Raw genomic sequence first — 13,967 nt, forward strand, 5'->3', positions numbered from 1 at the left:
GCTGTTTGAAGCCAAAGCTCAGGATTGCTAAGTAGGAGAGATAAGTATATGTTAAATAGCTTGGCTTAGCCATTCTTTACACCTATATCACTTTTGATATAGGTCACTTTTACCTATTTGCCATTGATCAAAGTAAGACATAGGGCAAACCCTACATCAAGAATCAGTGAAGAACATTATACACCAAAGAGGCCATGGCCTAAAGGGGAGAGCAAGGATATCAGAATTGGAGTCTAAATTTCAATGCACCTCAGTCCAGTCCATACTTCTCAAGGAAAAACAAAACCAACCAATCAAACAAAAAATCACTTTAAGATGAAAGTGATTTCTCTGTAGGTCATATTGAACTTACCATAGAGTCAGTGGTAAGCTGACTCACAGCTCACCTCTGCCTAAAACCCAAGCTGTGGTGTCTGCCTGTGCCCCTACCTCTGGTCTTTGTTTATCCTATCATAACATATAAGAGGAAATACATAAATGTTTATGCAGATACATGAGCCTCCAGTAATAAAAGAGCCCCCTTCTAAAACTGTCCCAACATATCATTGACATTTTTGGCCTGCGTTTTCCTTCGTGCCACAATTCCTCCACTTATCATAATGTTAGAAATGATTGCCTTTGTGTCAGTTTTTCTCCATTTATTGGTTCACTGATTAATTCATTTGCTAAATGTTTATTGGGTGTCTACTATATTGGAACTTCTCCTATGCACAGTGAATATTGTATTTGAGGGAGTGACACAGGATTCCAACTCTCCTTTAGCTTGCGTTTTAGCAAGGAGTAAAATAAACACTTACATGCATAAAATACTAAACTACAATTGAGATAAATTCCACAACTAAGAAGAAAGCGCAATGAAGGTATCTAACAAAAGGACTGAATTAGTCTGGGAATTTATAGAACACTGTGGCCAGACTGACAGGGCAGATTTAAAATACTCTGCTGCAATAGAAATATTAATGTAATTCAAGCTACTTATATATAAAATTTTAAATTTTTAGTAGCAAAATTAAAGAAAGGAAAAAGAAACGGATGAAAGGGATTTTAATAATATATCTTTTTAATCCAATATATCAGAAATATTAAAATTTTAATATACTATAATATAAACATTAGTGTGGAAATATTTTACATTTTTTGCATGTGGTATATTTTAACCACTTTATGGAGGTCCGCTTGACAGATAAAAAGCTATACATGTTTAATGTACAACTTGATTTGTTTGAAGATATCTATAACCCATGAAATAATCATTACAGTCTGTGCTATGAACATACCCATCTATCACCTCCAAAAGCTTCCTTCCAACTCCAAGAAAAGCTACAGTTTTACACTTTTTAATACTGTCATAAAGCCACTGTCTATTTTAGTTTCTTTTTCTTTTTCTTTTCTTTCTTTCTTTTCTTTTTTTTTTTTTTTTTTTTTTTGAGACAAGAGTCTCACTTTGTCACTCTTGGTAGAGTGCTGTGGCATCATAGCTCATAGCAACCTCAAACTCTTGGGCTTAAGCGATTCTCTTGCCTCCGCCTCCCAAGTAGTTGGGACTAGAAGTGTCCACCACAACGTCCGGCTATTATTACTTATTTATTTATTTATTTTTTAGAGATGAGATATCGCTCTGGCTCAGGCTGTTCTCAAAACTGTGAGCTCAGGCAATCCACCTGCCATGGCCTCCCAAGTGCTGGGATTATAGGCATTAGCCACCACGTCCAGGAACTGTCTATTTTAGTATATCTAAATAACACATCTCAATTCTGACTGGGGCTCCATTTCAAATCCTTAATGGCTGCATGACATTGGTTTCCACATCGGCCAGTACAGCTTTAAAGGACTAACCAGGAAAACTAGTGAAGTGGACTTTTGCAAACAGAAGAACTCAGTGAGTGCAAAATCTTTGGAGCAAAGTATCAGGACAAAGCAGAGGAATTGAAATAACCTATCTTTCGTAGAACAGAGGTTTCAGATAAAGGATCACAACATGGACCTAAAATTACCTGAAGTTTTACAGAACATGTCAATGTTCTATTAATTTTATTCTAAGTGTTAGAAGAAATAATTGAAAAATCTAAGCATGGTGTACACGATCTGCCTTGGATTTCAAAGGGATTGCCCATGCTATTGCTGGGTGAATGGATTGAAGGGGCAGGAATGGGTATGGGGTTATCCAGGGGTTATAGTTAGCACTCAGATGGTTTAGGTAAGAGCAGATGACAACATGAACCAGGGATGTCAGTGAGGAGATGCAGATGGATTAAAATTGCTTAGCTGATAAAATCAATTTCGCTTTTTTAATTCTGTTAGAGAAGGGAATGACCTGGAAGAAGGGTGAAGGATATTTGTTTTGTTTTGAGAGGTAAATATTGTCCAAAGTTTGAGAAGCAAAACTGATTAACTTAGAATTGGACAAATAAAGTTTCAAGAGAAAATTAAATTATTTAGTTGGAAAACTAGAGATACCTAGTAGGAAACTGGGTATCTGGGTAGGGCTTGAGCTCAAATAGTCTGGTCTGGTCTTTGAATTTGAGAAAGGCCAATATTGATCCTTGCAGATTGTCAGGTCTCAGGGACAACTCATTTTAATATCTTTAGGGTTTAGTTCCCAGACATATAACTGGCACTAAATGAATATTTATTGAATACACTTCGTACAATCTCCTCTCTTCCCATAATGAGGTGGTAGGCAAGGCTGAGAAGCTAGGTAAACAGACCGTCAGTAGTATAGGCATTGTTCTTTCTGGTTAGTAAAGTCATAAGCACCCTTAACAAATCACTTTAAACCTAAAAGGTAAAAAGGTGAGATGAATATTGCTAAAAATATTATAAAGTGTGTTATGCAAAGAAAGAAAATCAATCCCAATGAATTCTATCAGTGGAGTTGGATCAATACAAATTTTTCGTGTGATGATTTCATGATTTTAATCATGTAGCTTCACTAATATCTAGGATTTTACAGAGAAAAGCCTGTTTACACCTGATTTCTTTGTCCTTATAAATGTTTCTGATGCTAGTTACAGCCACAGTACCTACCTTTGTGCACATAGCAACAATCAAACATGGCATCTTAGATATTCAGTAAAATCTGCAAATTTTCAACCTTTAAAGTCATCTAGGGCTATATCATAGTGGTGTGAAAGTCATCCCTCCCCAATTCTATTTATTGACCAAAAAGTTCATGTGCAATTTGTATTTAAATCTAAAATAATATCAGGGACTTAAGTCTAAATTTTAGGGACTAATCAACTAACATTATTTTAAAGAATGCACTGCCTTATCTAGGAATGTTAAGAAATTAAGCCCTTACCTCAAGAAATTGACACTATGGTTGAAAAAGTAGAAGGGATTAAACAAAATTTTTCACAAAATAATGTAATATTAGCTAAGGAAACTGAGTATCTTTATATTTATTAGATAGGGAAAAGGTTTGATAGCAATGTTTGGCTTGTCCTTTTTGACTGAAATGAAAAGAGAGAAAATCAGGAAAGTAAGAAAAGGTTAAATTTTCTTTTCTAGGGATTTATGCCATAAATGTGGTGTAAACAGAATGAAGAGTATCTCACGGTGGGGAAGTGGTCCCTGATGATTCTGCTAACCAATTGGTTATTATGCCCTTACAGACATTTGATAGCATTGTGTTAAATGAATAAATAAACTGGAAGATGTGGCCTTAATTGATGTTTTTGTCATATTTTCACACTGGTTACTTTTTCTTACCTACAGAGTCATTTTGAAATTGAGGACAGATCTGTGATTCGCACTTTGCTAAGTGTCAAGGGCACAAGAAGGGAATAAGAAATTGCCCTGGTTCTCAATTCCTTTCCAGTGCCATTTTCTTATTTCAGGCCATCATCATCTTTCATTTGGATTTCCAAACTAAATTCCCTCGTCGCTCTCCCCATTCAATCAATCATCCACATGCTGCCATGGACAGTTTTCTTAAGTCCAAATCTAATCTAGTTACTTTCTGCTTAAAATTGTTCAATAATTGTGCATTGTGTATTGAATAAAATCCAGGTTCTTTAATGAGACTTAGAAGTTTCTTAACATTTTTTCCAGCCATCTTATCTAAATTGAAGTCATATAAAAGTATTTACTATTTCCCAAATACACCTTGTTCTTTCATGGTTTTGGGTCAAGGAGAGTTCTTTGAACATATTTTTACTGTCACATCCACATTTTCTAAAAATAAATTTGACTCATCTTCTCATTTATTCTCCTCTATTTTGGAGATAATTCTTAGGCTGAGGCATCTTAGGTTGGTATTTCAGACTGTGATCAACGGTGTGCACATGCAAGGTGTGTGATAAAGTTTAGATTTTAATTTCCCCTTGGTTATTTCCAGTAATTTGATTACGAGAGTGTCTCAAGGCTGTAGTATATTGGATCAATATTAGAATAGAGGTGGAGGAACAATTTAGGTTTGTATTGGAATAATCCAGACACGATGTGATTATATCCTATTTTAGGGTGGGTTTATAAAGAAAAGATTAAAATAATAAAGTTTACAGTAATTTACTTGGGACTCTAAACATAGAAAGTATATGAACAAAATTTTTCAAGTGATTTAAAAAAAACATCCATTATCATTTAAAAAATATTGTAATACATGATTTCTCGTACGATGATATAGAGATTGGATAACCTCTGCAAAGAAATTGGTCAGGCTCCTAGAGATGGCTGATCCATAAAGTATAGATCAGAGGTCTAAAACATAATAAATGAATCAAAAATTCCTCCCTCAAATTCTTTCCTGATGTGAAAATCCAATAAATTTAATGGAACCAAATTGTTTATGGATGAGCAAAGATACATAATGTCTTCATTCTTCAAAATTTAAAATCAGGGAAGAAAATACATCTAAGGACTTTCATCTCTACACAAATTTGTTGTATTAATTAATGGCAGAGCATGATGAGAGATCATAGAGAGAAATATTTATGTTCCATTATTCTGACACAGTGTTTTATTTACTAAGTAGCTGTAATGACTGTATAAAATGGAAGTAGAAAATGGGATTGCTTCTTATAATCTTAAGAATTGGAGCTTCATAATAGTTCCATTAAGCAAAAAATGTAAAGAAGATTAAATAAGATTTGACCCAGTAAGTATGAAGCAGTTTTCTCTTTTCTAGGGTAGTACTATTTTATAGTTGTCTGCAGCTTAAATGTTGAGGGAAGTCAGTTGCTTATGTTCCTAATCTTCTGGTCTCCTGTCCCCTTGGCTTTTCAGTATAGTATAGTCAAGTTAAGGATAAGTTTTGGGGATTTTATTTATGAGTCTCTGGGAGCCAGTAAGTTGGCTTTATGGTCCTGTGTTTATAACATAGAAGCCTTAAGTGAGGAGAAGGGGTGACAGAGTAGGAAGTAATGTGAGAGAATAAGGATAAAGATGAGAAGAAAGAAACAGGAGATATGAGGAACTGTGTGATGAAGAAATACTTCATACACGAAATGTAGAGGGAACTCTGAGGTATTTACCTTGGTTGGCTCAGAGGCATCTCTTGAGAGTTTGTTGTTTGTAATCACCTCTACTTCCTTTGAGAAAAATCCTATTATTATGTTATAGAGTCTTGGTACATCATCATATAAATGATGAGCCGACCAAGGGTAATAAAAACTTTTAGGATATGACTCAGTATTCCATTCGTCTCTATTAATAAAGTGCCCATTAGTTGAACAGACAGCAATGTCAAACCTGACCTTGTAATTTCAAGTTTGTTATGGTGTCAGCCACTTTGTAAATCATAAGCCCAGGTCATCAAATGAAGGTTTATGTTCTTAGGCTGGAATGCTGTGTGCTTGTACCATTGATCATGATGATCCATTTATTATCTCAAAAAGATAAAGTAATAATCTGCGAATCTGACTTTTCTTTTCACATAGCCTATCTCATAAAAATAGAAAGAAAAATAATTAATAGAGACTTTTCAATTATGAAGAATTTCATGGAATTATTAGTTTAGTAAATTATGCTTATGGATATTCTATTTCATTTAACTTGCATTTATATTATAATTAAGTGAAGAGAATGGTTTACATACATAACACCCTGTTATATTAAATGAGCCTTTTATTAGACACTATGTTAAAAAATCCTTAATTAAGGCTTACTATGTGCTGCTCTGTGCAAAAATTAACTGTAATTACAACATTCTCTTTTATGATTTAAGTAGGAATAAATTTCCATTTCAAATAATCAGTTTTCACACACAAGTGAATAGATGGCATATAGCAGTCTTCACATCTCATAAAAAATTGGTAAGCTGGTCAGACATAAGATCTTTTTGTATCACTATATTGTTTCTGAAAACTGTTTTACAGGATAGGAGTGAATTTCTATTTTCTGTTTTTTGGAAACTCACCACTAATGAGGGTATTGAACTTGAAATGGATAATAATAATTCTACTACAGAAATCATATGATAATATAAACGTCTTCTCGTTTAATGTTCTGAATGTTTCCAGTGGTAATTTTACATTACCTTCATCTGAACAGCTATAAATAGAGGGAAGCCAAAAAATTCAATTATATGTGTGAGAGAATACAGAATGTAGCTATGTGTAGGAGAGATGGCTTAAATGAATTAACAATACCAATTCTACCTATCTTCTATAGGAATAGAAATTTTAGTTAGGCACAGAGATCCCAAGTGGAGGATTACTTTCCTGGGCACTCTCATGGTTAGGTTTGGCTATAGGATTTGTATTTGGCCAATGAGATGCGAAAGGGGGCAATGGATGCCCTTTCAGAGTTATGTGCTTTAAGAGAAAAGGAGCTGATTCTTCTTTGTCTTTGCTTCTTGCCATGTGATTGGAATATGGACATAATGGTGAGAGTTGGAGCAGCCATCACAGAATGAGAGGTAGAACCAGCATGAGGAAGGGAGATTGTCTGATGTCACGAAGCAGATCGCTTCCGCTCTGTTTCCTAAGGAGTTGTATATGTACCTCTTGCTTGAGCCAACGCTATTATTTTCCTATTATGTAGCAGCTACTACACACCATAAGCAATACAGCATCTAAATCATTTAAAGAAAATACCCAGATCTAGATGTGGAAGATGGAAGTTATTTTTTTAGTACTTGAATTAGCCAAAGGAATTGTCTGACTTTAACATATTAATGTTTCAACACCATCCAGAACTTTCTGAGCTGATAGAAATATTTCCCACTATCCAACTCAAAAGCTACTAGCAATATGTAGATATTGAGCATTTGAGATACAAGTAACTTTTCTGAATTTTTAATTTTAGTAAATTTTAGATAATTTCAATTTAAATACTCATGCATGGGTGATGACTACCATATTGGACTGTGCACAATCAGAATGACATATTCAATAGTTGTTTTGTCCCATAAGTTCTCTCTCTTACTTTTCCCAGTTAGAGGGATGATGCTTTTAAAAACATGTTAGAGGAAGTGCCTAAGAAAGGTACTGCTACTAGGTAAATTACCGCAAGCCTATGAGTCTTCAGTATGTGTGTGTCAATACCTAAACAAATTTTTTGAATTAAAATTACTGGATATATGTTTGTTGCCATATGGAAATACAAAATAGAGGGATGCTTCCTTATATCTGCTCTGTATAGCCAGGCATCCAGCTAGCTCCCATTTCCATGAGTTTCACAGAAGATGGCCGAGAGACTCAGGGCAAGCAGTAAGCTCTTTATTCCTGGCTATGACTTCAGTCAGAATTTCTCTCTACTTTCTGACAATGTCCACTTACACTGGAAAATATACATAGGGTACCAAAAAATTATACACATTTTAAAAAAGAAAAAAAATGTTTAATACTCAAGTCATATTTGACTTCTGCAACTGCAAGAGATTTGTAGTAGGTCTGACAATTAAGTTCCTGAACTCATCCTAGAAAAAGTGCTACATCATTGGTGAATATCACTATGGTCACCTTCAAAGTACTCCTCTTGGGAAGCTATGCGCCAATGACAGTGCCTAATCCACCCTTCAAAGCAATTTTAGAACTCTTTGTGTGGCCATCATAGCTGTCACTGTATTACCCTTGATGTCCTGAATGTCATCCAAAGGTCTTCCTTTCAATATTTCCTTTACCTTCAGGTAATGAAAAAAGTGCCTGGGGGCCAGATCAGATGAGCGGGGAAGGTGTTCCCATACAGTTATTTGTATTGGCTGAAATACCAATAACTGGCTAAAAAACTCCCTCACAGACAGTGCCCTGTGAGCTGATGTCGTGTTGTGGTGCAAGAGCCGCACTTGCCTCATGCTAAGACTTTCAGTTAAGATTTTCCTAACTGCTTCTCCATCAATGTTTACTTGGTCTGCTATGCTTCTTACAGTCCGCCAATGATTTTGACACACAATTTGTTGAATTTTTACAATGTTTTCATCAGTTCTGCTTGTTACTGACTATCCTGACCTCTTTTCGTCAGGGATGCTTTCTCTCCCCCCCAGAAAAATATTTAATCCATTTGCACAGTGCCCTTTGCTTCATGGCATTATCTCCATAGACTTGGACTAACAAGTCCTTGATTTCACTTCCACACTTGTCAAGTTTAATAAGAAATACAATGTTTGTTCATTGCTCTAATTCAAGCTCTGACATTCTCTCTATGGCACACAAAAACACACTACAACAATAATGAATGTCATTCATCAAGACACCATCACCTCTTGATGCAAACACAGCTATGAGACACTGATATACCAAGATTATGAACCTTACGGAGTTGTTTGTATAGTGCTGCCAACGTAAGCACATAATGGCAACTACATGAACTTAATTGTCAGATTTCATATTCATCTTTTGTTACCGGTATGTATTAACTCTTAACATTTTAATACAGTTTTTCCTTTCTTAAAATGTGTATACATTTTTGGCACCCCCTTTATTTGTTTAAATGATACTTTCATTACTTTTTGATAAAATTCAGAGATGAGTATGCAGTGTCTTAGATTATTTTTATTTGCCTACCCAAATTATTTCTGCTTGCTCTCCCTTCCTTCTTCCTTTTTTGAATCCCAAGTGATCGACTACAAGACTATGTTCTAAAATATAATGGTAGGGAGAAAAATATTATAAATTCTTAAGTTCCTCTTTTAAAAATTTCTATCTTGCAGTCTCAGAAAATAGAGATGAGAAAGGGTTCTACCGGTTCATGATACTTCTGTATTTTTGTTTCTTGAGTCTTCAATAGTCTATTCTTCTTGAGGAGGTTAAAGATTTTAGGAAGGGTGGGTGCCTGGCTGAAGGTAGATTGCTAAGTAATATCTAGACAGAAACCTCAGAGTAAAATGCTTTCAAAATTCTTCAGAACTAGAAAGCATAACCATGTAAAGGCTGCTTTTATTTTCAGTCTTTTTAATTAATGGCATTTGAGTCTTTCCTTCAATATTATTGGAGATTCGATCATTATTAGAGAATTCTATGACTATTTTAACCTGAACTAAGATGGATGGTGCATTTGAAAATAGTTTCCAAAAATCACAGAGCAACTCCTTTTGTATATAATTTTCAGTTTTTAAACTTGTTTTTAATATCTAAATGATGCACAATATCATCATTTATTTTCCTTGTTAATAAAATTCTATTGGGAGAAATAGACTGAAGGAAAGAAGGGACATTCATTGAATTCTCCACTTGTATTTACTCCTGTGTTTGACCATTTATAATTTTTATCTCTTTTTTAATTTCAAAATATGAAGGAGGTCGAACCATTTTTGTTATAGGCCATTAGTGGAAAACATTTGTTATAGAGATACCTTTTTTAACATTTCAATCAGGGCTATAAACATCCTCATCACCCAATGTTCATTCACCTTTGAGTTTTGTCCCTCCCCTCCCTTCCTCCGCTAATATTGATTTCCAAAAGCTTGTACTCCTCCTTGTGATTCTATGCCACATGTTTTATTTTTCCAAGTATACATATGAAGAAACTGAGGCTAAGAAATGTAAACATTTACCCATGTTCTACTAATTTTATGTGATGGAGAAAAATAATTAAACTCAAGATTCCCCTTCCTAATCTTGTGATATTTACATTATGTAACTGTCTTACCTTTATATTAATTCTCTGTTTCAATGTCTTTTTCTTACCCATTCTATGTTTTGTCTATAAAATCACTTTACATCAGTGCTGACACTTTTAGCATAGAAAGCCGTAGTAGTCTCCTAACTGGAGTTACTGTTCTGTAAGCCTCAGTATTATTTGTTTATTTATTTGTTAAGTGTTAACCTTCTTAGTTGCAAAATATAAAACTAACAGGTAAGTGCACAGAAAGAAAGTGTGCATCTTGACATGTTATGATGCAAATAGCCATGTAACAAACATCCAGGTCTAAAAATAGAGTACTCCTAGCTACCCCATATCCCTACCTTTGGCCATTCCCCTATATCCACAAAAGGGTATTTACATAAATAATAGTTTAAATTATTTTTTAACTTAGCATAATTTGAATAGAGTATACTGTTTCTTATGTTTCTTTACTAAACATTATGATGTCAGATTTATCCATGTTTATGTAAGTAGCTACAGTATTTCATCATACGTGTTTAACACAACATATATATCCAATTTATCAGTTGATAGTTGGATTGTTTTCCATTAATGGCCTTAAAAATGCTGTTACAGACATGGTTGTAAATGTCTAATGTGCAATACATACAACTCTGGTATCCATCCTGGAAGGAGGATTGTTAGGTCATTGGTCTGTGTTTACAATAAACTACAGTGGACTCTGCCATTGGGTTTTCCAAGCAAATTTGCCTGTCCCTCTGGGATTTCTGAAAGTTCCTATGATACGTGTGCTGCAATTCCTAGTCAATCCTTTTGTTATTTATTTTCCCATTATTAGTGCATCTTGCACCCTACTTAAAAAATCTGATCCACATGGATCAGATCTGATCCAAAATAGCATGTTGGTGGTTTTCTATTAAATTGTGATAGATACCATAATAAAATTACTAGAAAATGATATATAAGATTCTCTTTATGAATCTTAAGATTCATATGGAGAAGTCATGTGGAGAATTCATATGGATCTTAAGATTCATAAAGAGAATCTTATATATCATTTTCTAGTAATTTTATTATGGTATCTATCATAATTAAATAGCAAGCTACCGACATGTTATTTTTTGTGAGCATGGTATGTATATGATATAGTATTCCAGTTGTATTTTTTTCTCATGTGGATATCCAATCAACCCCTTAGCACCTGCTGTTTAAAGAACAACTCTTTCTCTGTTGCTCTGTGGTACAATCTTGTAAAGAGTTCACAATATGATTGGGTCTAGATCTTTTTTATCATTGTCTATTTTTACTGTCTTTTGTCCGCTCTATTAATCATTAAAAGAATTGTTAAAATCATTCCCTGTATTTATAGAATGTCTTGTTTCTTATTGAAATTTCGTTAATTTTTAGAGCTATGTTTTCTGTTGATGTCTACCTTACATCATTATCTCGCATAAATGCTTCCTTGCTATAGTCACATTATAGGCCAGTTTTTTTTTTTTCAAGTTATGTTTGGGTTTGTATGTTAAGTTCTTTTCTACATTTTAAACTCAGTAATAAATTAGATACATTTTCTATCATTTACAATAGCACTCATTTTAGTTGTGTTCTTGTTTTTTATAACCTAAAAATGTTTATCTTTTTTATTATAGTATTTAGCCTACTTACATTAACTAAATAAATGACATATTTAATTTATAACTATCACATTATCAAGGCTTATTTCACTCACTTGTCTATGATCCTTTCCATTTTATTTTTTTTACTTTTATTTAGGTATTTTTAAAAATTATTGCATTTTACTTTGTTAATTTTGAAGTTATACATTTTTCTACTCATTGGTTACCATGGTAATAACTGTATGTCTCCTTAATTGATTAACTAAAATATTAATTTATAATTTTGACATCTGTCCAGACCTTAGATCATTTCAATTCTATCCTCTCTTTTCCTAACTTATATGACTTGTGGTCATGTATATTAATTTTCTCTTCCTTTTAAACATACAAACTGATTTCTTTTTTCTGTAAAGAGCCACTACTCTTCTACATTTTCCAACTTATTTACCCGTTACTGTTGAACCCCTTTTTTTCCCTGTGAGATTTGACTTGGGGTTATTTTCCTTCTACATACAGACTATATATCTGTCTATGTCTCTTAGGTTGGGGTAATGCTTTACCATATTTTTGGCTTTCCTACATGTTCAAGGAGGTTAAAAATACTATATTTTTGTAAATTATACTTAAATAGAGGGATGTCCAGTATCACTTACTCTATTATTAATGAACATAGAAGTTATTTCTTTATATTGGTACCAGATCATACTCTTTTCGCTCAAAACAGTTTTAATTCTTATCTACATTTATAACACGTCTATACATATCGAGTGTGTGTGCGTGTGTACACAGTAGAACCTCTGTAAATTGACCACACAAGGAACTATAACAAACTGGTAAACATACAGAAGTGATCAACACAAGAAACTAGGCCTATTGTACTAATATGTACATGTGGTGCATTCCAGTCTATGAAATTCAGGTCAACTTAAGGAGGTGGTCACTGTGGGGAGGTGGTCACAGTGGAGGTTCAACTGTATATATATATATATACACACACACACACACACACACACTCACGTGCATTACTTCTAAATAGAACATAAAATCCAGACACCGCTGGACACTAGAAATGCAATAGTAAATAAAACAAAAACAAATTGTTGCCTTCATAAAGCTTACATTCTAATCAAGGGAAACATATACATAAGTAAAATGTAAAGCATAGTTTATAAATTAGGTCAGGTAAAGAGAGTGGGGAACATTGATGAGGCTTTGACAACTCAGCATAGCCTGAGCATGATAAATCCCAGGAAGTCCATACCCAGTTATGTCAGATGAAACTGCGGATTTTCAATAGCAGAAAAGTATTTACAAATGGAAAGAGAAAAAAGCAGTGACTTGTGAAAGACTGGCAACTGATCTGGTAATAGACATTTTCTGAGCAAAAGGAAGCCGAACACCTCAAAATAGTATCTTCAAAGTGTTGAGGAAAAAAAAATCCTGCAAACTTAAAAATGTGTTATCATAATTGTGTATAACATCTTAAAGAGGGTGAATCAGATGGGTGGAGGGAGGGTGATTGGAGGGATCACCTCTATGGTTTATCTTACAAGGATACAAGTGAATCTTTCTAAAAGTAGAATATAAATGTCTTACCACAATAACTAAGAAAATAACATAAACTCTATGTTAACCAGTTTGATGAAAATATTTCAAATTGTATATGAAAACACCACATTGTACCCCATGATTGCATTAATGGACACAGCTTTGATTTAATTAAAAAGAAAAGTTTCTATAGATACTAAAATCTGAGAGAACTTACCAATAATATATTTTATTTCACAAAATCTTAAGAAATATACTTTAGGAATCAAGAAATGCAAAAAAAAGGAGAGCAAAGAGATACTAAGCATTTAAGTTAAATATAAGTAAGACTGGTCTACCTAAAACACCTTAAAGAATCTACTTGTGGCGACAAGGACAACCCTAAATCACAGTAAAACATTATATCTTAGAGCAGTGGTGTTGGAATTGAAATGTTATGACACTATTATTTTAAAGAAAATGTAAAATATTAACTTTAAACTTTATAAATTTCCATGGGAAATTATGAAAAGTAAACATTAAAAGGATAAAAAGTAAAATTTATAAATTTGAAACATGTGGATCGAAACTCGTAATAAAGTGACAAAGCAAATTATAATCAACTGAGAATAAGCAAAGAAGGAGAAGAGCCCATGTACAGAGAAGTAGAAAATTACTAAAATTCATGACCCTGTTTTAAATAAATAAAAGAGCAACAGATTAAAGTTACATCAGTTGTGCATTTGGGGGTAGACAATGGATGTAGTTGGAAGGAATATACAGTAATATAGATAATGTTCTATTTCTGACATTGGATAGTGTACCATAGAAGGGCAT

The sequence above is a fragment of the Otolemur garnettii genome, unplaced genomic scaffold (assembly GCF_000181295.1).
Source record: "Otolemur garnettii isolate 467f Iridium unplaced genomic scaffold, OtoGar3 scaffold00005, whole genome shotgun sequence".
In the NCBI taxonomy this organism is placed as follows: domain Eukaryota; kingdom Metazoa; phylum Chordata; class Mammalia; order Primates; family Galagidae; genus Otolemur; species Otolemur garnettii.